Source organism: Oryx dammah, unplaced genomic scaffold (assembly GCF_014754425.2).
Source record: "Oryx dammah isolate SB20612 unplaced genomic scaffold, SCBI_Odam_1.1 HiC_scaffold_17, whole genome shotgun sequence".
Classification (NCBI taxonomy): Eukaryota; Metazoa; Chordata; class Mammalia; order Artiodactyla; family Bovidae; genus Oryx; species Oryx dammah.
The window spans coordinates 23,837,445-23,860,836 of record NW_024070201.1 but is presented as its reverse complement, the minus strand read 5'-3'; the positions used below and the strand labels follow the sequence as shown (position 1 = coordinate 23,860,836).

General features: G+C 48.3%; 1 protein-coding gene and 1 long non-coding RNA gene across 3 annotated transcripts in view; one reads left to right on the top strand and one right to left on the bottom strand.

Moving 5' to 3' along the window:
• The window catches only part of ZBTB16 (zinc finger and BTB domain containing 16), a 203,869-nt gene that overhangs the window by 157,179 nt on the left and 23,298 nt on the right, over window positions 1-23,392 (bottom strand). The window lies entirely within an intron of this gene.
• On the top strand, window positions 8,487-15,509 carry LOC120876272. Its single transcript, XR_005724134.1, has 2 exons — window positions 8,487-13,833; window positions 13,939-15,509. It is a non-coding gene; the product is annotated as an uncharacterized LOC120876272 (long non-coding RNA).

Here is a 23,392-nt window from a genome sequence, read left to right as displayed (position 1 = left end):
GGGAGAAAAGATCTCTCTCCGAAGCGACCTGCACTGCTACACTTGGCAGTCACTTGATTTATTCCGTCTCAACGACCACGCGTTTCATCACTAGGGAGGCCAGAGCATGAGAAAGCAGGGCTAACGTGAGAAAGTTAAATCAGATCTAAACACACAGTATTTTATGTAGGGTGCTCTTACAAGGTCTAAAGAGCTCTTCTCTGGACATTATCAGAACCAAAATAGGTGGGATACCCAGGCAGGTGTCCAGGTGGGTGAGTCACATGATGCCTGGGGTCGCTTTCAGGACCCGGATCGTAACGCAACAGAGAAAGTCCAAGAAGATAGTAGGTGGACAGACTGAGCGATCAGCCAAACAAGGGGATCTCATTCAGGCTTGACCCCCATTGACAAGAAGACCGTGGACAAGTCACTGAACTCTCAGGGGCTCCACTCTCTTATCTCAGCTACAAAATCAAAGGGATTGTCAGGATCCCTCCCACCACGGAGCTGGGTTTGCTGTTACCAGGTGAGACTGTCCTTCTTGGGGGGTATGGATGTGCGGAATTCCTATGGGTACTCCCAACCCTTCCCAAGCCCAACTGGTGAAAATACAACTGTGCCTTCAAACCACCATCGCGTGGGCACTAGGCTGTAAGGGTTGGTCCAAGTGGAAAAGTCTGGGCTGGGAGGAACCAGGATCAGAAAAGCAGATAGACCAAAGACACAGGGAACTCACACGGTAAGCGAGGAAGAAGAGAGGAGAAAGAGCTAGCCTTCTTTGAGAAACCAGAGAACTGCAGATGGTGAAATCATTAACCCTCAGGCCAATGTTCACAGGCTTCTTTTAATGAAATGACTGAAGAAACCAAGGTCAAGCATTAGGATTTTATTTCCTTTTTCATTTTTCTATATAATCCACCATGATTTTTTTTTTTTTTTTTAAGTCAGGAACAGAAGCAAGGTTCTTGTGACCTCAAACGACGGTAAATACAGCCCTGAAATGAGCCCGGGCAGAAGGGATGAGCTGCCTTCTTTTCACAGAAGAGACGGAATGCTTCATAAAGGGGCAGCCATCCTGTCCCTGATGGGAGTACTTATTCCATGGGAAGTGGAATCAGACCCATCGCCAGGACCCAGCATTTTCTTCCTAACAACCCTCGGCTGTTAAAGGTTAAGACGGACTGGAGGGAAGGTTGGGGGAGGGGGGAAGAGTAAGGGGAGAGGAAAACATTATGCAATATTAGAATGCTACTTTTATTTTAAAAGCCATCATGTGTAAAGCATTAGTGTTTTTGAAATTGCATTCTTGAGTTAATTAAATGGACAATCTTTTATACATAAAAGTGAAAGAAAGCAATTAAAAGCTAAATGAAGAAAAACTGCCTTCCCCTGGTGATCTGGGCTACCCTGATCCCTTTGTATTAACACGGAGCCAAGACAAGGGTCTCCAACACCACTGTCCAAATGTCTCTTTTATGGCCCTCTCAGTGACAGTTTGAGAAGTATCTGTCTTCCTTCTAAGTTTACCTACAAGACCGTTAGGATAAGAGAAGGGAAGAGCAGTAGCGGGGGAGGAAAAAAAAAAAAAAACCCATCATCTAAGCACAGCCAGCAAACAGGGAACCCAGAGACAGACCAGCTCTCTCTGCCTCCAAGGAAGCCTTAGAAGCCTCTCTTTTGTCACCTCCACCAAAAAAACAGCCACACCCAATGTTTCAGCCAGAAGAATTAATTCAGAGTTTCAGGTTGCCTGGCTAGCCTCAGCTCACGGGCTTGCTGCAAGAATCAGAGAATATTCAGATCACAAGTGAAACTAAGATGAGTTACCACGTGCTGCTATGTCCACCTCTCAGGTGCCAAATACCAACTGGTCTAGTCTTTAGATCACACAGACATGTCTCACCCAGGTGGGTGGATGGCTGTTGTTTAGTCGCTCAGTCGGGTCCGACCCTTTGCGACCCCATGGACGGCAGCATGCCAGGCCTTCACTATCTGTCCTTCACTGTGTCCCAGAGTTCAAACTCATGTCCACTGAGTTGGTGATGCCATCCAACCATCTCATCCTCTGTTGCCCCATTCTCTTCCTGCCCTCAATTTCCCCCAATATCAGAGTCTTTTCCAATGAGTCAGCTCTTCATATCAGGTGGCCAAAGTATTGGAGCTCTATGGGTAAAACTGTTAATTTGCCTGCCAATATGGGTCAGGAAAAGGCAGGTCTGGTTTGCAGTCTGGTGACCAACCTTGACCCCAGGGAAGACAGGAATGGCAAACTCCTCTTCTGATGGCCAAATGAACTCTCAATCCTGCTACTCAGAGTGGTGGAGAAGACTCTGGTGCCTCTAACAAGAGTGTCCCAGTGATGAAAGGAGCTACTTTTCTCTTTCGTACAGCGAGAAAAAAGAGCAAGAATGAGTTAATATCCATTCAACAAGATGGCTGGCTTTCCAATGGAAACATACTGCAGAAGCTAAATGGATGCTCTCTGTTTTGGAGGCTGGGTGAGCTGAATGCTATGATGAGATGCCTCCAGAGCCCAGGTCTTCTGCTTCCCAGGCCACAGGACCTCCTACTTCGTGGCTTCTGGGAGGTCTGTCAATTTCCCTGAATCTGACAATCATACCCAAAAAGATTTTGGAACATGCATGCAAACCACCACAAAACAGCACCAATTCACTCTCTCATCCCTGCTTGCCCTCCGACCTAGTATTGCAGAGCGTTTTAGGAGCAGAGTTGATGGCTAGCTATTCTGGGGTACTTTCTTTTCCCTTCCTGCTATGGAAAAAGAGGGGTATATTAGAAGAAAAGGCTACCAAGAGATGGCCAAGTCCAGAAAGGGTGAGAAATATTCAGTCTTAGGTGAGTAGCAGGATTGAATCCTGGTATCTTTCATCAGTGGTGTCCTTCGCCAGCTAGCAGGCCATGTCAACAGGCTGGCACATGCTTGCAAGGTTCTTACAGAGCTATGCTAAACCACTCCCTAGCCTGCTTCCATCCTTTCTGCCTCCAAAGGAGGAACTCTTATGAGGCTGAAGACGAGAACGTAGCTAGTTGCCAGTTGTCCATGCATGTTCAGCCTTAGAAGAAAATCTCAACCTCTATGTAATCCAAATGCATCCATGTAGAAAAGAGCCTCCAAGGCTACAGAGGTGCTTGCTTTGGTTTCTGCTCCCTCCCCTGTTCCTCTTTGGCTGATGATCTCAAACTGGGCACCTTGACCAAAACGCTGGTCTGAGTAGGAAGGAAGGAAGATGAGACCAGAGAAGAAACTGGCACGGGTAACCCACAAATTCAATTATTCAGCCCACACACAAGAAAGAATAGCTTGTTAGATTTCTCTTTGATTCCCCGGGCTCCAAACCCACACACTGATGTCAGGGAGGGGTGCTAAATAAGCCGCCGAAATGAAGCTCCTTTGTGCCGTAACACCACAGGCACCCACACCTCCCTCTGAGATAGAAAGCTCAGCACCATTCACTCCAGCCAAACCCCACTCTGTGCTGCGGCTGAGTTGGTCTTGGGCCCCAACTTGTGAAAGGAATTCAGGATGGGTTATACGTTACCTGTATCTCCACCCCACATCTCCTAAACCATCTGATAAGCGCTAGAGAAAACATCCTGTGTACAGAGCTTGAGATGCTGACACGGGGTGGGGGAGCACCAACGACAGAGGGCCGACGAGGAGTTAACCCCCCGAGAGTCAGGGGCCCACTCTTTGGAAAGTTCAGAGAAAGCAAAGAGAAGAAAGATTCCACTGGCTGTTACATGTGGTCACCAACACACAATGCAAGCAGAGACTTCTGTGTCCCAAAGTTAAAAAAAAAAAAAAAAACCCAAACCTCTTCAGTCCTAGCAGACGGTACATGCTAAAAAAGAAATGAAAAAAAAAAAAAAAAAAAAACCCTAAAAGTGTGTTTAAGCAGAATGTTTAGCCGCGTCTCAGAGCTGGTACAGGCCCTGCCCTCTGAGTTCATCTCCGGGTTAAACGGTGCTTTGGACCCACGCTGGAGGAGGAGGTCTGTTTCCCGAACCTCAGTTATTTTCTGATCCTCCTCCCTGCCTTCAATAGACAGCGTCAGTAGCTCAGTCGTGTCCGACTCTTTGCGAACCCATGGACTGCAGCCCGCCAGGCTCCTCTGTCTATGGGATTCTTCAGGCAAGAACACTGGGGTGGGTTGCCATGACCTCCTCCAGGGGATCTTCCTGGCCCAGGGATCAAACCCGGGTCTCCTGCATTTCAGGCAGAAGAGGACCCAGCCTAAAGGCAGGAGACTACTCTCAATGACCTCAAGGCTCTCTCAGCCCCTACATTTTAACCTCACTGATCACAGCATTAGGGCTCAAAACAGGAATAATCATCAAAGAAACGAAGTGCTGTTTTACAGACCTCTGGTTCCAGCATCCTTGGTACAGTCATGTTTGCTTTCAAATATGGTCTTCTAATGTTCCCAGCAGCTGAGAGGGGCAAGACATAATGGTTTGGAAGGACACTCACTTTTGATTGGATTTGCTTCCTCAGGACACACAAAACGACCTAGCTCTGGCTGATGCTACTGTCCCTACCTGACACTTGGCTGGCACTGAGGGCTATGATGGATATCGGGGAGTATTAAAAGCTTCAAGGCCAGGGAAGAAGCTGCACAGAAAGCTCCAGGATTGGCCTTTTTTCTAGAATTGCCCTAGGCTCTCCTGCCTATAAAATTTTGTAGGCACCTAATAAATAATTAAGTGACTGTTTACCTCTTACTAAACCACACCTCAGGGATACGGGACTGATCCCAGGGCTATCTGCAAAAAGTACCACTCTTCCTATGTATGCCGGGATCATCCCAGAAACGCTGGCCCAAGCATTTCCCAACCGGTTCATTTCCAGAAAGACTGGGGCGGGGGGTGGAGAGGCGGGAGATGGGGACTGACTTATCAGGAAGAAGGAAAAATCTGAACAACTGATTCCACCCTGTCCCTGGAACCACTCTCACTGCAGTCATGATGGATGAGGAGCGTGATGACAAATGACAAACGTCTCTCCTGAAAGCCCCACAGTGAAACGTTCCCAAGGATCCCAAGCTCGGTCCATGCATACAAAGGCAAGAGCGTGTCAGGAACGGCCGCTGAGCATCCTCAAACCCCAGGCAGATCAAAACCCAAACGAAGCACCAGCTACAATAAGAAAGCCTTCCCAAAGCACTTTTTAAGGATTTTTTTTTTCTCCCTGGAAAGGGAAATTGCAAACCTGCAGAGCAAAGCAGCTGAGGCCCGTAGCTCAGAGGCCTATGAATGAGGACATGCAGCCGTCGGTGATGTGTTTAGTGCCAACCCCAATATACCAGACAAGACCCGCGAGACCAGACACAGACCACCAAACGAAGGAGGTCCCAGGTGCGGAGGCCAAAGGCAAGGGAACACGTCTGCCCCAGGACTTTCGTTCCCTGGAGCAGGGCCCAATTTCCTATGGAAGAGAAATGAAAAGCCACTGGGAAAACCTTGCCCGTTCTCTCCCTATTTGGGACACCACCAGCTCCTTTATTACTACCATGATGGATACAAAACAGAGCCACAGTACATGAAAGTATCTCCATTGTGTACCATGACATCAAAAAAACAAGGAAATACAAGCAGGTCCCCTGCTCTCAATGGAGAGAAAGGACGACAAAGGAACTAACATTTATTGGGCACTACAATAATAGCAAGGAGAACTACATGTGTTTTTCCATTTGATCCTCACAATAACCTTACAAGCTAGGGGACATCATCCCCATTTTACAAGAGGCTAGAAATGTGTAAGTGACATGTCTAAGGACACACAATTTAAAAAGTGGACAGACTCTCTCTCGATCTAGGTCTATCTTGATTCTAAAATTTCGGCTCTTTCTACCATATCATGTTTCTCTCTTCAGTCACGCAAGACTCTGAAAACCCCTCAAACAGATCTGGTTAAGTAGATGAATTACACACAGTCCTAGGAAAATATGCTTCCATAGCTCAAAAAAAACAACAATGCTGAGCTGGAGGATACGGGGAGGGCTGGGTCATAACTGAGTGATATTCTAAATCCTTTTACAGGAGGTAACTGTCCAAAATAAACACTCACCAAAAAACCCCAAAACCCAGATTGCAATGTTCCTGGCCTTAAAAGTCCCTCTGGATCTCCCGAGAAGCTTGCCATGTGACTACATCCTCATTAAAACTCCTCTAGGGATGGCACCCCACTGCAGTACTCTTGCCTGGAAAATCCCATGGACGGAGGAGCCTGGTAGGCTGCAGTCCATGGGGTCACAAAGAGTCGGACACGACTGAGCGACTTCACTTTGACTTTTTACTTTCATGCATTGGAGAAGGAAATGGCAACCCAGTCCAGTCTTCTTGCCTGGAGAATCCCAGGGACGGCAGAGCCTGCTGGGCTGCCGTCTATGGGGTCGCACAGAGTTGGACATGACTAAAGCGACTTAGCAGCAGTAGCAGCAGCAGGGTCTCTCCCCACCCCAAAGGTCCTTCTGGATTCCCAAACCAGCATGAACTTTTGTGAAGGCAGTAAAAACCTGATCTCTCCAACTGAGGAATCCAACAGCCATTGTCTGGTCTCACTCTGCATTTATATCATCCCAGTCTTATAAAAGGTTAATAATTTCATAAAGCTAGAAGTGCCACCTCTCACAAAAGGATCTATCAGAAAGGTCAGAGTCACTTCAGTTCCCAGCACTGCTCAGTGATTAAAAACCTCTGGAAAACTAAAACCACTAGAAGGGTCCTCATTGAGTTTCCTCTCTTTCCATCAGTGGCTGAGCAAATTCAAGAGAAGAGAGGCCAGCTTGCCAACCCCCAACCCCTCCCCCACCCTCACAGCCAAATTCGCACATATGCTCTATGACCACATCCCATTACCAGCAGGACAAAATGCATCCTAGAATCAGTTTTGGTTTAAACACTTTTGTCATCCAGCCAAGCCAGGACTACAAAAATTAAATAAATCTCAAATATGTTCCAGCCTCCTCAGAATAACTCACCTATCATGCCTACCATATTTAGACACTAAGGGTGTGGGGGCAGCGGAGAAATAATTATTTTACTTTGACACCTGGGTCACTGGCCTTTCAAATCAGTTGCACAGACCCAGCTTCATTCACTTTCTCCAGGTATGAGCTGGTACTCAACTCACCAAGCCCTCCTGCCCATCACCTCCATCTAATGTTAAGCGTCACCTTGGGCTGAACACAGCAGAGAGAAATGACTGGATAAGCCATTTACCATCCCGTGGAAAACAGAAAGGAAAGCGATGTTTTGCCACTGTTGATTAAGGAGGACCTGACAATCTGGGTTAAAAAACACACGAACAAACAAAAATCAGGGCTCAGAATATCTCCGTGTTGTTAAGAGATCGTCTCCCTGTCTTCGGGACCCCGGTGCAGGGCAGCAGCTCAGGAGTGGTGCCTCCGGGGTGCTCAATAAGGAGCTCGTGTTTCCTTTCAGATCTTTAACTCACTTTCTGGCAAAACAAAGCAGAACTGACTGTTTACGTGTAAGTGCATTTGAAGTCACAGACCACTAACTGGGCTGGAGACAGAAGGAATGCTTCTTAGGTGTAGGAACACTAGGAGGGCGTGTGCCATTGGCAACCCAACTGCACCAACACAATACGCATTTTACACCCTGACAACCAAACGTATTTGAAATATATTTTATAACCACTGAATCCCTAAGGCAAGGAGAGAAGCTGTGTCATTGATGCTCTTTTCCAAAATGGAAGACCAAATGAAAGATCCGGACTGCCTCCCTACTCTCTCCAAAGCTGACCCCTTACCCTAACACACACGCGCGCGCGCGCGCGCGCACACACACACACACACACACACACACACACACTCTTTCATTCACTTGAGTCGACAATGCACAGCTCTAAGAACCATTAACTCACCAGCAGGCTGGGTCACAAGACAATAGTATTATCCATTAGTTAAAATACAACCCCACTGGAGACTGAGATTAAAATGCTTATTTACTGTCGGCCACAGATATGTTTCTTGTTGCATTTTGCTCTTATTGTTGGAAAAGCATTTATCAGGGAGGATCAGGAGTCTGGAGAGAACGGAACTGGTGTGAGCCAGGTACCCGGAGAAGAGATAATCTAAACAACACCTACACTTCCTTATTATAAGCTACACTCCTTCTTTTAACTGACCACATCATAAACATTCTAAAATAGATTTATGATCTACATGTTCAGAGGATCAGAGTTATCTAGCTCCCTCCTTCAAGGGGGGGGGGGGCGGGAGGGAGCAGGGAAGCAGGCTGTGAGACCACTGTTTAGAAGGGCAATTCCATACTTAGAAAAACTAAAATCAATATCTGTTGGAGCACTTCTCTCTCCCCCTCTGTAAGATCATGGTTGTTTTAGGAGGATACAAGCTTCTGAAATGCAGCCTTAACAAACAAAACATTGCTCAACTGTTCCAGAGGCAGGTGTCATAAACAAGCAACCACATGGCAAACATATTGATTCCCTAGTCCTTATCTCACAGCAACCAGCGCTCAGTTACCAGGCTTCTTTAATATGTAATTTACTGCATGGGAAGGACAGCAGGGCCCAGGATGTCTGAAATATTTACTGGAGAATTCGGTGGTGGCATGGAGGCTTCCCACAAGGGGTGGCGACATGCAGGCAACTATGAATCCTGGTTTGAAAACCACAGTTGATCATTAGCATTTCCAAACTGTTGAACGAAACGGCTTGACCCCACCCCTCTCGTCCTAGCCAACAACCCATGACTCTGGCACCATTGATCTTCATCAACTATGTTCAGGCTCTGAAAACCTAGCTCCCCGCCGCTGTTATTTACGTACGGATGTTTAATTTCTGCCAAAACACTACAAACAAATTACCTTTTATCTGTTAGATGGGTTATACTGGACCTTTCACTTGCTTCGCAGCCCACCTGACTCAAGACAAAAATAAAGAGGACCCCGGCAGGGTGCAAATTTCAAAAGCTCCCATGCCTCGTGAAAGTGTCGGAGTGGAGTTGGTTTTTTTTTTTTTTCTTTTAATTTAAATCAGACTTCTTACATATCCCAAGCTGCAAAGCACCAAAAAAGATCCAACGCTAATTAAAAGCAATCAATGTATGGTTACATTAAGTGGGAAAGCAGTTCTGTGTCTGGCGTTAAAGGTTGTAGGTTTAAAATAAACCTAGAAATGCCAAAGTTAAGCATTTTCAGATCAGCGCCAAGGCGCCCACACGCCTGGTACTATATATACGGCGAGCCCCATACCTACGCATGCTGGCCATTAAACCCTCAGACGCACAGAACGAGGCTGCTGGCTGCAACGCCACCATGGGGTAGAGGAAACTTCCATTTCCAGAACTGGTATTTTCATCTTGAGATGCTAACTTATTTGGGCATAGATTTTTTTCACTGTGAATTTCCTTAGGAGTTTTAAATTTTTCATTTAACTAAAAATCCAACTAAGAGGAGCTGAAAAGTTTCTGCTCAGAAGCTCACAAAAATCTCTGGCTATGTCTGCAACCTTGGCGGGGGACGAGACTCACCACAGATGGGGAACAGAAAGCTTCTAAAAACCTGACCACACAGGTACAAAGTCAAAAAGCATAAACACCTCTTCCACAATTTTCAGAAATGTTGCAAACCCAGAATGAATTTCCTTCCTCACTGAAACCTCTCTGTGTTTGTAAAACCACAGACATTTTAAAAAATTATTGATGTAGAATAAAAATTAAGGGGGGGAGATTTTCCTCAGCCTTCTCTCTGGGACGAGGTCAACCAGAGAAAGTATCAGAGCCAACAAGGGGAGACTTTTCTAGAACCACATCAGAAACAACACAGGGCCTCAGCAAGTAATCGTTCCACCTGAGAGGTAGATGAAAGTATTTTATCCTGCTGATAACAATACTGATGGCTTAAGGGTGCCAGGCTACTGGCTGATAATCAATACTATATCTAGGTAACTGTTTCTTTAACATTTAGCAGAGGGCTTTTAACAGTATGATAACCTAAGTGTTTTCCAAGAAATTTTGTTTCAAAAGCCAGGTATCGCAATTAATGTAAATTTTTATCATGGTGAAACAGACATTACACTAAAATGTACTATTTTAGCTATTTTTAAGTGCATAAATCAGTGGCACCAAGTGCACGCAACCACCTCCATCATCCATCCACAGCATTTTTCATCATTCCAAACTAAAACTCTGTCCCCATTAAGCACTAATTCCCTACTCCTACCCCCACCAGCCCCTGGCAACCCCTATTCTACTTTCTGTCTCTATGAATGTGCTTCATATAAACCTAGATACTTACAAACATAGAAATGGAACCACACAAAACTTACCTTTTATGTCTGGCTTATTTCATGTAGAATAATGTCTTCAAGGATCAGCCATGCTACATCAAGGGTTATATGTCAGAACTTCCTTCCTTTTTAAGGCTGAATAATATTCCATTGCATGTATTTACCACATTTTAATCTATTGATTCATCTGTCAAGGGACACTTTCACTCTTTTGTTATTGTGAATAACGCTGCTGCTAACATGGGTGTACCAGTTATCTGTTTAAGTCCCTGCTTGCCATTCTTTTGGGTCCATACCCAGAAATGGAACTGCTCATGAAACACATTTTTCTTCCCTTAAAAGGAATCTGTTGTTTGTGTTTTGGTCTCCAACACCTTCATCAGAACCAAAAAAAAAAAGTCAGAATCAATTTGGAAAACTGCAGTCAACAGTGTTGCTAAAGCAGAAGGCCATGCAGAGAGTGCCTCTGAGGTTACAAAAGTGCCAGTGAAGTGTGACCCCAGCCACAAACTGGGAGCTGCAGCTGAAACCCTGCACCTCCTCGCTTGAGGGGTGAGGGTTTCACGTTCAACACCAGAAGTGCACCTGAATACAGGAAGGATTTGTAGAGTACGAGGATTGTAGCTCAACGCTTAATGAATGATCTGAATATGCCATTACTGCCTGGCACCTTTATGAGCTAACAGTGTTAAAAACTCAGGCGTATTTTTCTGACATGACCTTATTTAAACCTGCTGGAGACTTACTGTACCAAGCAGCATGTGAAAACTAGCATGCTGACATTTCAGGCCATGCAAACATGCAGGAGACTTCCAAGGTCTGTTCTCTCAGCTCCCAACAGCTTAAAAACTTAAAATGCCAAGGTAAAAAATTACATGTATATCTTTTAGGATACACATGTTTAGAGGTCTGTCTCACCACAAATCAAAAAATCATAGACAATCCAAACTCTCCAAATTAATGAAAACCCGGACTTTAGCTTTCCACCATCCAAAGCCTGGCAACGTATTTCAGCTCCATTGGAGATAAAATGAGAGACAAGAGAAAAGGCAATTTTAGGTTCCTCCAAGGGAAGTCGCAGCTTTAATATTAAAATGGCCCTGGGATGTTCAGACTATGAGGAATTTACTTTTCATAGAATAAACTTTTCTTTTAAACTCCTTTCTTTTTTTTTTTTTAAATACAGTGTCTTAAGTAGATCTTTTGGAATTTACAAGATAAATACTGGTAATTTGATTCTTATCTTCTCTAAATCCAATTCTAAGCCAATTTTGTGTAAAGGACACTAATTATAGCCTACAGGGAGAGAAAAGGTAACCTATCAGAGAGAATACATTTGAAACATTTAAAAGGCTATGGGACCCCGAAAAGGTAAATAGATTTCAAATCTATCGGAGTAAGAATAATAATTAGTTAAATGGAAATTATTCTCAGGCCCTTGTCTACTTACCATGGGCCCTTCAGAGTCTTGTCAATACAGCACCCAAGGGCGCTCAGGCTAAAGGGACCTGGGGTTACCCTACCACTGGCCTAGGCCTGGCAGCGGCTTTTTAAAGACCCAGACTTGATGAGCAACACTACAAGAAAAGAGGTGAGCAAATCGATCTTCCTGCAAAGGGCCGAACTCTGCCTTGTTAACGGGTCTCCCCCTCCCAGCTCCACATCCATGCCGAAGAAACTGGTTGCATAAGATGCTGTGCTTTTCCAAACTCAACCCCACAGACGGCAATGCCAGACTGGGGGCTGTGTGCATGCGCATGGCCACTCCCACCCCTTCCCGTTGCTTTTCTTGGCCTTGATCACCAGGGACAGTCATGCTACGAGGATGCCATAAACCCCACCTGACGTTTCTGGCAGCTTTAAGGACGCCAGGGCGGGCAGAGAGGCCCCGGCCCCTGTGGAGTTGAGCCGCCGTGGCCCGCAGTCTGGTGCAGTCGCTGTAGGGCTCTGACTGGCTCTGGGCTGAAGGAACCCAGATGGGTGTAGAGATCAGTGAAACCCTCGGAAGGCCTTGGCTTTGGGAAACTCTGGCTCCCACTCACTGACACTCAATGGGCTGATGGCTGGAAACATCTCACTAAAATAGCTTTCATTTCAGGACCCCTCCAAGCACAGAAGCCTCCGTGGACCAGGAGCCTTGCGTACCTGACTGAGGGCTGAGCAGATGTGAAATCCCACCCCATCCCATCCAATGGAAAAAGGGCACCTTCTCTAACTCATAGAAGAGCACTGTGTGGAGTGCTGGCAGCCAAGTTTGAGCCCACACAGAAACTTCCTGAGCAGCACTGGCTCTCGGGAGGCCCCTTTCCACTGTCTGCACACCCAAGTTCCCCCTCTGACTCCCAGATGCTGGGTGCCCAATCGGTCACAACACTGCAGTTCATGGGGTGGCCTGTGCCCTCACCAACCGTAAAGGAAACTAAACCTTTCTGAGTGGCCTGTGTGAATGAACCAACATCTCAGACTACTACTGGTGGACTCATCAAGTATGCTGCTGCTGCTGCTAAGTCACTTCAGTCGTGTCCGAATCAGGTATGCTCTACTGAAAAGTCCAAAAATATACTTTTAAGGGCCAATATGGCAATGGCAGCCCACTCCAGTACTCTTGCCTGGAAAATCCCATGGACGGAGGAGCCTGGTAGGCTACAGTCCATGGGTTCGCAAAGAGTCGGAGACGACTGAGCGACTTCCCTTTCACTTTTCACTTTCATGCATTGGAGAAGGAAATGGCGACCCACTCCAGTGTTCTTGCCTGGAGAATCCCAGGGACGGGGGAGCCTGGTGGGCTGCCGTCTATGGGGTCGCACAGAGTTGGACATGACTGAAGCGACTTAGCAGCAGCAGCATGGAAGAATTTAATCAGAGAAGGGCTTCAAGTCTGAGTCAATAACATCATCACTGTTTCAAACGCAGCAAGACAGAAGGAAAAAGTGTCTCTTGACAATGCAAGAATCATCCAGAACCATTCCTCATGTATGACAGCTAGTCCCAAAGAGCTAGTGTGAGGCCTTTTTTATAAACCATCTAGAAAATGGATGTGGGTTAAGTGGTAGAAATAAGGTTCTCCATGTTTCTTACAGATTAGTCCCTCAGAGAAGGCAGGCAGCAGAGAAATCAGTGCTGGCAAAGAGGGAAAAACCCCTTGGCTGTGTCTTTCCAATCTTTTTCTCCTTTCAGCTGGACAGGACATAGAAATGGCCTGAAGGGTGAACACACAGTAAGGAGATTTTCTGAGGCTCTTTATAATTCTGTATTAAGGCTCCACCACCCTTATCTGGGCCTTTTGCTCACTCCCTCGAGGTGTCTTCTTGCTTCTGCTTGTGGCTGTTTATTAACTGCCTCTTGGGAAGATGGGCAAGAACATGAGGGGGTTGCCCCCAAAAGAGAAGCCAGGATGGTAAGTGTAAGGGGGCAAGGGGAGTGCAGAAAACAAAAGCTGAGAGGAAGATGGCCCCTCTGTAGCTGGGGAATACCAGCTTCCCCAACTGCACGACCACCCAGGGCTTCCAAATGTCCCGAGGCTCTCTGAACAGGCTTGAATTTAACCCACTCCAGTGTTCTTGCCTGGAGAGTCCCAGGGACGGGGGAGCCTGGTGGGCTGCCATCTATGGGGTCGCACAGAGTCGGACACGACTGAAGCGACTTAGCAGCAGCAGTAGTGCCACTGCTAATATGTGGCCCTGATTTTTGGTTCTGGACATTCAAAGATAGAATTAAAGGGCAAAGGCAAAGACATTTGAGGCTTCCACACCCATCTGGACTCAACCGCTGGAGTCACAGCAGGTCAATGAAGAAAACACTGTCAGGCTTCCAGAATTTACCAATGCAGGGTAGGTACTTGTGGTTTTTTTAATCTCCTTTTAACGGGTAATTTTGGGGTGGGGTGTGGTATGTGTGTGCTTTCATCTGTTCTACAATCTCGAACCTTAATGTTTTGAATGTTCTTCTGGAAAACTTTTCTTCCCTTGATCACATAACGCAGACCAGAGGGTGTCAAGTATGAAGAACCCCCAAGAGCCAGGGAGGATGGAAGGAAGGTTGGGATCACTACAAAGCGGGGTCCCCAACCTGGCTCCTCAGACTGAGAAAGGGACTGTGGCTGGTTAGTTTGAAAGAAAAGAACCCTATGTGAGCCAACCCCACGTGTTATCTGACCCAGACATTACAAGAGTCCTATATATGAGGTAGATGCTATCACTGCCCCCATTCTACAGATGGGATTAATTGGGGGGGAGGCAAAATCAGGAAATGGCAGCTACAAGAATGCAAGAGCTCATGGAAGTTTACTCGCTGCCCATGACATTGCTCTTTGGAGAGAGGAGAGTCGGGGAGGAGACTGGGGTCCCCTCTACACTTTACTCCCAACCATAGCTCCTGTGAGACAAGGGGCCCACTAGGAGAAACCCTGAGGAGAAAGGAGGCTTTGCTACAATAAAATCGAGAGGATCAAGATGTGCAGTGCCTGCCCCTGCCCCCACCCCCAGACCGCAGAATTAGCCCTAAGGAGCAGCCCAGAGCTGTCTCCACACGCACAGGCTCAGAATCCCAGCGGCGACCCTCGCACTCTCACCCTTGGCAAGCCCAGGCCAAACTGCTGGTGACAAAAAGCCCTTCAGAGCTCCGGGTGCCCCCACCTTTTGTAGCAAGCCCTGGAAGGCCTGAGTGCACAAACACAGTGCCCTTTCACTGCAGCCTCTCGGGGCTCCCGTTTCACTGGGGCCGTGAAAGAGAGTACTGTAAATAAAAGAGGCCTGGCTGACCTGTCCCAGCCCCGGCCCTCCGGCTCCTCAACTGTAACAGAGCTGCCGGTCAGCAGAGCCTCAGGGGCTCTGCACGGCCCCACACCCACTGGGTACCACGGGCCAGGAAGACCCTGGCTGGTCTAGGGGTGTCAGGGAGGAGGGGTGCACGGGCCTGGCCAGTCTCAGTGACTTTGAGGCATTTAAGCACGTGTTTCAATGGCTGCAGGAAGATCAGCTCAGAACACCAGTGCGTGACTGGTTGAGGAGAGGGGGGAGGGGAGGCCATTTGGTTTTGTTCTCTTTGTCCAGTCAACTGGACAAAAGCAAGGAGAAGGGGAGTGGGCAGAGAGACTGGAGTCCACCCTGATCACAGCCACAGGACACCATCCCGGGAAGCTAGAGAAGCAGAAAGGAACCATATCACACTGGGTGCAGTCACATAATTACAAGAAAACATCAAGCAAAGAAAGATAAGATTAGGAAAAAGGCACAGGGAAGTACAGAAGTAGCAACCCAACTCTCATACACAGAAACAGAGGCCAAACCCCACACAGAGACACTCAGCCCAGAGCTGGTCAGCAAGGCACTGAAGGAAGTTGGCACAAACAGGCTAGGAGAATTCACATCCATTCGCTATTTGATGGAGCTTAGGGGTTAGCAGGCAAAGACACGAGAATATGGTGAAAGGTTCTTTATTAAATGCCTGTAGCTTGTCTTCTCTGCAGCCAGGTAGGAGGACAAAGACGTAAGGACCTTTAACCTCCCCAGGACACCCACTGTAATTTCCACTAACTCCACCTTGGGAGGGAGGGGGGGATAAAATCAGAAACTTGGAGGACAAAATAAATAAGCAGAAACAACAAAGTCAGATACATTTTGCTTAAACTTCCCACAAAGATAAAATGTTGCAGGGGAAAAAAAAAAGGCAGAAAGAATCTGAGAGTTTGGTAGAAATATTAGTTATCTTAAGAGAAAGGGCAGACAGCCATGGGGCACACACCCCTGTCTCGGCCAGGAAATCCAAGGTCTCAGACCTCTCTCACTGACAGCCCAGGGCTGGTCCACACAGCATCTAAGAAAATGAAGTCCTTTTTGAAGTTTGCCAATGAGCTTCCCAGGATGGAGGGACCATAAAGACTGAGTCTCTAAGCCATGGACAAGGAAGTTCTTACCCAGACCTCAGACAAGCCCCAGACAAGGCCTCAACCACACAGGCTCTCCAAAACTACCTTCTGACCACTGGAAAGTCCAGGCATTTCTGTGATGTGGAGCTGGCGGACAGGAGCCCAGGAGCTCTCTGGCTAGGCCACGCTTCCCTCCTTTGCTTCCCAAACCACCAACAGCCTCCCAGGGCCAGCGAGGCAAGGCCTCAACCCAGAGAAACTCCAAAGTTCAAGAGGCCACCCTGTCTTCCCACCTGCTCTTTGCATCAGGACCCTAGAAAGAAAGCAAGGGCGTTCTTCCTGGCCCTCTCAGGCATCCAATGACAAGAATGGCTTCACCTCACAGAAAATATACCTCACCAGGGAGACAGTACCTCATCCACAACCATCCACAGCATGTCACGGCAGGGGACGGAAGAGAAGATCGGAGAGAGCCATGCTGAATGACCTAAGGGCGCTCCGTCATTCTGGGCCTTCAGGTACCTGCCCGTGAAATGGGCACCAGACTATCAGCACCGCTTTTCAGGCCCGAAGGCCACGAGCTGAACTAGATCATCTCTTCGTGTCCCTTCCAGATCTAAGATCTTGATTACAGGAACAATCTCAGCAGCAAACAAGAGCCGCCAAGTGACCCAGAATCAGCCATTTCCTGCCCTGAGCCTGGCCGGATGCCCCAGGGAGGCCGCGAGTGGAGTTATAGGCCTGCACCTGCCATCCGGGTGCCTATAAAACCCGTGGACCTTTACAATGCAAACACTTTGGGACTCACTTGCCAAGTCGAAAAGGACAGAAAAGAGAAGGAGCCATCCAGCCTTCCTGCCCCTCTCATCTCGAGATCTAGCTCATACCTACACCAGGTTCGCCAGGCCAGCAGAGAACACACAGCGCTCTGGCAAACTCAGGTGCAAAAGGACGACTCCCCAGCAAGCCCTTCAGGACAGGAGCCAGATGGTCCTCCCCGCTGCCTCCTCACCAGCTAGCTCAGCGGCCTCTGCCTCTCCCCGTCTATGTCTAGTCTGGAACAGGGACGATTTCCAGTAGCTGAGAGCAGGCCGATCCCTACCCCCAGGTCTTGGGGATCAGAGGCACCCTCTACAACTCAACCCAAGGAACACATCACAGGTCACCACCTTGTGCCAGGCTGGGCACTGGGAGGAAGAAAAGAAAAAGCCACAGTCTCGGCGCTCTTACTGGAGCGATGGTATGGAATTCAATGCAGTGGTACCAGTGTGCTCACCAGACGAGCAGGTGCAGATGAGAAGTCCTTGTACAAGTCCTTCCCTTCAGGATCAGCCCCTCCCAGCTTCCCTTAAGCCACAGGGAATCCCCAGCGGAACCAGTGAATGTCCACCCCCTGGGCGCTGCCCCTCCTCCCAGCAAAGCTCTCCCTGACACCTCTGCCCCAAGGACTGCTGCTCACTGGAATGTGGGTCTCCTCTGGGGGTGCTGGAGGGCGAGGGAAGAGGAGGATCCAGTTGCAGGGCTCGTGGCTCTTGGCCCCAGGGACCTGCTCATTGTCACCTAGTGGGTAAAGGCAGGCGGCTGTGCACTGCATGCCTGTGTTTGAACAAGGCCCTGTATCCACATTCCCAGGCACCTCCCTCCTTCACACAGCATTCGCACACCCCAGCCCTTCCTGCTGCCTGGCCGATTCCTGCCATAATAAAGGTGCCAATTAGGACAAATTTGGCACTGATCAAAAAAGGGGTGGGGGAAAGCAGACAGAAAAAAGAAAAGATAAAAGGAAAAGCTCCAAGCAAAGATAGTTCTGCTTCGACAGTCCCCAAGCCTGGGCCCACTTTCTGGGTTTTCTTTTTACTACCGGCTTTGCCTTGATGGCTAATCCTTAGGTGTTGTTGTGATTGTTCAGTCGCTAAATCGCGTCCAACTCTTTGCGAGCTCATGGGCTGCAGCATGCCAGGCTCCTCGGTCCTCCTCTATCTCCCAGAGTGTCCACTGAGTGATGGACATGCTATTTAACTATCTCTAACACCTATGGTTTTTTCCAGTAGTCATGTATGGATGTGAGAGTTGGACTATAAAGAAAGCTGAGCACCAAAGAATCGATGCTTTTGAACTGTGGTGTTGGAGAAGACTCATGAGAGTCCCTTGGACTGCAAGGAGACTCACCAGTCCATCCTAAAGGAGATCAGTCCTGACTATTCATTGGAAGGACTGATGGTGAAGCTGAAGCTCCAATACTTTGGCCATCTGATGTGAAGAACTGACTCATGTGAAAAGACTCTGATGCTGGGAAAGATTGAGGGCAGGAAGAGAAGGGGACGACAGAGGATGAGATGGTTAGATGGCATCACCGACTCAGTGGACATGAATTTGTGTAAACTCTGGGAGTTGGCGATGGGCAGGGAAGCCTGGCGTGCTACAGTCCATGGGGTGGCAACGAGTCGGACATGACTGAGCGACTGAACTGAACTGAAATAAACCCTTAGTACTACACTGCAGATATTCAGAAAGCTCAGCCCACCCATTTCATAATAATGCCACCATCCATCAGACAACCTCTAGTTCACTACGCAACAAGATTCATGTAACACTTACAATATCCAGGGCATGGCACTGGACCTGGGGGAAAGAGGAGGAGGAGGGATGGCCAGGGAACTGAAGAGCACCCAGATGGTACTCAGAAAGGGTGTCGGAGGGAAGAAATGAACAGAAGTGGTGATAATAAGCATCAAGTTTTATCTATGCCTCTTTGCATGGCAGGTTTCCAAGGGCATCTTATTTCCCACTGGCAGCCAAGGGGAGGATGCACCAAGAAAGGCTGGGAGGAGATAGCATTTGTGCTTGAACTTGAAATCTCTGGCCCTGCTGTGATGAGTGGAGAAGTTATAGCAATTGAAGGAACGAGTCTGACGCAATAATAACGTGTACTGGGCCTCCATGTGCTGGATGATGGGCTAAAAGGTTATAACTCAGACATGAAAAACATGGTCCCTCCGCTTGAGGGGCATATGTCCTAAGGCACGTGCTGAGAAAGGGAGGAAGCATAGGGACGTAGCTGGAATCTAGGATCCCCGATGGCTCTGAACACCAAGCTAAGAATTCTCCAGTTGCTTCAGAAAGAGCTAATGGCCACTGTGGGTTTTCAGCAGAGCAGCGGCATGCTCAGAGCTCTGATCAGGAGGATGTGGTGATAAGCCATGGTCAGGGGCACTGCAGGAAGGCTGGTTGGGAGACTGGGATATCCATCCGATTGAGAGGGAGGAGATGAGCCAGAGAGGCAAAAGGAAGGCAGGGGACACAGACAATACCACGGTCTGAAGAAGCGGGCAGAGCCTCTGGCAGAACTTGAGGACACAGAGAAGATCCCAGAGGGACAGTGCTAAACTCAACCCGTGCACACCAAGTTCTAGTTTCTGGCAGGACTGGTGTACCCAGCAGGCAGCTAGAAAGGCACCTGTGCAACACAGGGAAGACAAAAATACTAGCGACCGAGATCCGGAAGTCTTCCTCAGAGAGCAGACCCCAGAAACCATGAGATGGCCAAGGAGGAGGCCGGAGAGAGGAGAAGCAGCAGGGACATCATCTCGGGAAACACCTCCACTGCGGCGTGACAGGGCCGCCTTCAGCCACCGCAGACCCACAGGGACAGCCCCCCACCCGCCTCTGCTGTGAAGAGGAGCTACCAGCAGTTGGCAGACAAGGAAGCGGGCCATGGGGGCCAAATGCTTCCTCCCCCTCTGCCCCTCAGCAAGAGGCAAAGACATGTGGAAAACAGATAGCCAATAAGGACCTACCATATAGCCCAGGGAACTGTATTCAGTATCACGTAACAATCTGCAACTGGAAAGAATCTGAAAAAGAATATGTGTGTGTGTAACTGAATCACTTTGTTGTACGCCTGAAAGTAACACAACACTGTAAATCAACGACACTTCAGTTTCCTAAAAAAAAAAAATTTTTAATAAAAACGTTCACCAATGAAGATTTTTAAATAAAGGCAAGCAGAAATCCTGCAGAAGTCCATGTGGTAGATCACACTGCCTCTAGGGAGGGAGCTTCAGGAATCTTGAGGCAGATGGGCAGGGGGGTTTGATGTTACAGAGTCCAGGAAGGTACACTGCTTTCGAGAACTAGGAGGTCACAGGCAGCCTCTGAAATAAGAGCGTCAACACGGTCACCCTGATGAAGGCTGGATGGAGATAAACCAAGGAGCATCCTGGGGCAGGAGAACCTAAGTCCAAAGCTGAGGAGAGGCAACCTGGAAGCCCAAGGATTTCTGCAATAGCACCTGGGACTTTCGTGGTAGCACAGCGGACAAGAATCCACCTGTCAATGCAGGGGACGTGAGTTTGACCCCTGGTGCAGGAAGATTCCACATGCCGAGAAGCAACTGAGCCGGTGAGCCTCACCTAGTGAAGCCCCTGCACTCACAGCCCACCCTCCGCAACAAGAGAAGCCCGTGTACCCCAACCAAGAGTGGCCCCCTGCTCACCCCAACTAGAGAAAAGCCCCCGAGCAGCAACGAAGACCCAGCGCAATCAAAAATAAATAAATAAAATTACTTCTTAAAAACCCCAGCAGCCACCCCCATGGCTGGTTGTGAGGATGAAGCATATTCACGCTCATGAACGGCTTACTCCAGAGCGGGTGCCCACTTAGCTGTAATTTATGGAATCGCTGCTTTGTGTTCAGCAAGGCATCAGGTAGTTCAAGGGGAGAGGATGGATAAACCACAATCACCACCCTCACAGGACCTGTGCGGTAGCTGGGGAGATGAAACGCGAGCCCAAACAGCCTGGTAAGAAGGCCGTGGAGCTGATCGTGAAATGGTGTATATTTAGAAATGCTTAGAAACACTTGTCGGGGCAAGCTGGGGGGCAGGGGGCGGGCAAACAGTGAGAAGGGGCTTCCACAGAGGCCTGACTTGGAGAACACAGAGAAAGAGAAGGACAACTCAGGTCTGGCAGGGGTGGGGTTGGGGGTGGGGGAGTAGAAAACGCCCCAAACAAAAGCACTTTCATTCCAAACCCTGCTCTCCTGGAAGGCCCAGGGCTGAGTTTGAGCGGCTGCATCATGTTTGCCAAAAGTAGCGATTGAATGTGAGAAAGGACAGGTGTGAGCCAGGTCTAAGGGGGCCCATTCAGTGTCGCCGACCAGGCGGCTCCGTGAGCCAGTGAGTGTCGCTCAGTCGTGTCTAACTCTCTGCAACCCTGTGGACTGTAGCCTGCCAGGCTCCTCTGTCCATGGGACCCTCCAGGCAAGAATACTGCAGTGGGTAGCTATTCCCTCCTCCAGGTGATCTTCCTGACCCAGGGATCGAGCCCAGATCTCCTAAACTGTAGGCAGATTCTTAACCGTCTGAGCCACCACGGAAGCCCCAAAGAGAAGTTTTCTCTCCCAAAGTGGGGTGTGGACGGTAGGAAGGAGTTAGGATAGGAAAGAACTTTGGGGGAAAAGCCAGCATCCAATCAAGGCTGCTTGTAAAGCTCTATACCACTTCCAAGCCACTCCCAAATACTCAGAGGCGGCTGGATAGCAACAGAGTGGGATTAGCATTCTGAGCGACTTCACGGCCTCTCCTCTCCCAGGTCTGTCTTCTACAAAAATCTGAGTTACCCAACCTCCAACCAACTCAGCCTTGCCCAGAACTGCTAGCCTAGCATTCAAAGAGCTCCAAGACCTGGCCCCGATCCATTTTCTCTGCCTGCCCTCCCATTCATCCCATGTCCATCCCCCCACGCCCGCTCACTGAGCTGTCTGTGGGCCACCTGCCCAAACACATACACGGTCACCTTTTCTCATTCCCCAGCTAGAAATGGCAATATCTATCTCTACTTCTCCAAATCCTTGCCATCATCCAAGACCAGCCAAATGACACCTCCTCCGTGAATCCCTCCTGAAGCTTCAATGAGAACTGTTCAATTCCTCTCCTGTGCTCCCCTAGTATCTCACTAATACAATAATTGAGCGTATGTCTGATAAACACACACACAGAGCCATACACGTGTGTGGTTATCGTGTTTTACTGTGAGCTCTTAAGAGGCTTTATTAACAGCCGTGTGCTACCTCACAGCACTTGGTAAGCACCCAGCACACAGCAGGTGCTCAGTAAATGTCTTTTGAATTGAATATCCATGGCTAAATCCTCAGTTTATTAGGGTGTTCTTTAAACTATGGGTAACAATCCATCAGTGGGTCTTGATTAACAAATGTTAAATGAAACAGAAGAGATAAACAGAAGAGAAAATATCAGCGCCCATAAAATATAATACAGATAAAGTTCTGCTGAACCTTCAGTTTCAGGTATACGTGTGTTAAGGCCTGGGCCTAGGTGAAAAATGTATCTGTTCTGTGGGCCTACAGCCTCCGTTCTAGGATAAACCAGCAAAGAAAAAAGCTAGTTATCACAGGTTTCATCCAAAACATAACTTCCAGAGAATTCCTGGGGGGAAAGGGGTCACTATCCATTCACTCGCCCTTGACTCCACAGCTTCAGAACAGAACGTCATGGCAGGGTTTTGGAATTCAGACAAGAGTCACTGATCATTCTGTTAGGTTCTCTAGACTCACCCACCAAGGCAGGAAGACCCAACTCCAGGGCAGATCTGTAACTGGCTTTATGACTAAAAGGGGGGAATGTACAATTTAACCCTTGGCTAACCAGACCACATGCCAGAGCAGCAGTTAATCTAAACACTGTATTTTCAACCCAGAAAACAACATTTCTAGAAGACCCAGGACCAGCCTGCTCCCAGGACCGCTAACTTGGGCCCCTTGGAGAAGGGCGTCTGATCCCTGCTAGGCTGCACAGGGCTCTGGATGCCTCCCCTTCCTGACCTTTCACCTCTCCTTCTCCCCACTCATGTCTCATCAACTCACCCTCATCTCCACTTGCTACTTGGGAATCCCGCAGTTTGGCCACAGATCTCTGAACTGGTTCAGAAGTCTCCCTCCTCAGATGCGCTTATCCCTCTAAATAATGAATTTCCCAGTCCTAATTAATGCAAAGAAAGGGATGATATACATTTCTCTGTTGCTTTAACTTACAGCTAGTAAGACACTTTGAGGGAAGAGCAGCCTCTAGCTAAAGGGTCAGATAAGCTAAAATCAATATAAGCCACCACCTCGAATCTTTTAAATCATCATCTGCCCTCCCCTGACTATCCCTGAGCTAGACCCCTGCAGTGGGCATGGAGCAACCACCAAGCCTGCAAATGACCATCTATTCTACCTAATATTCAGAA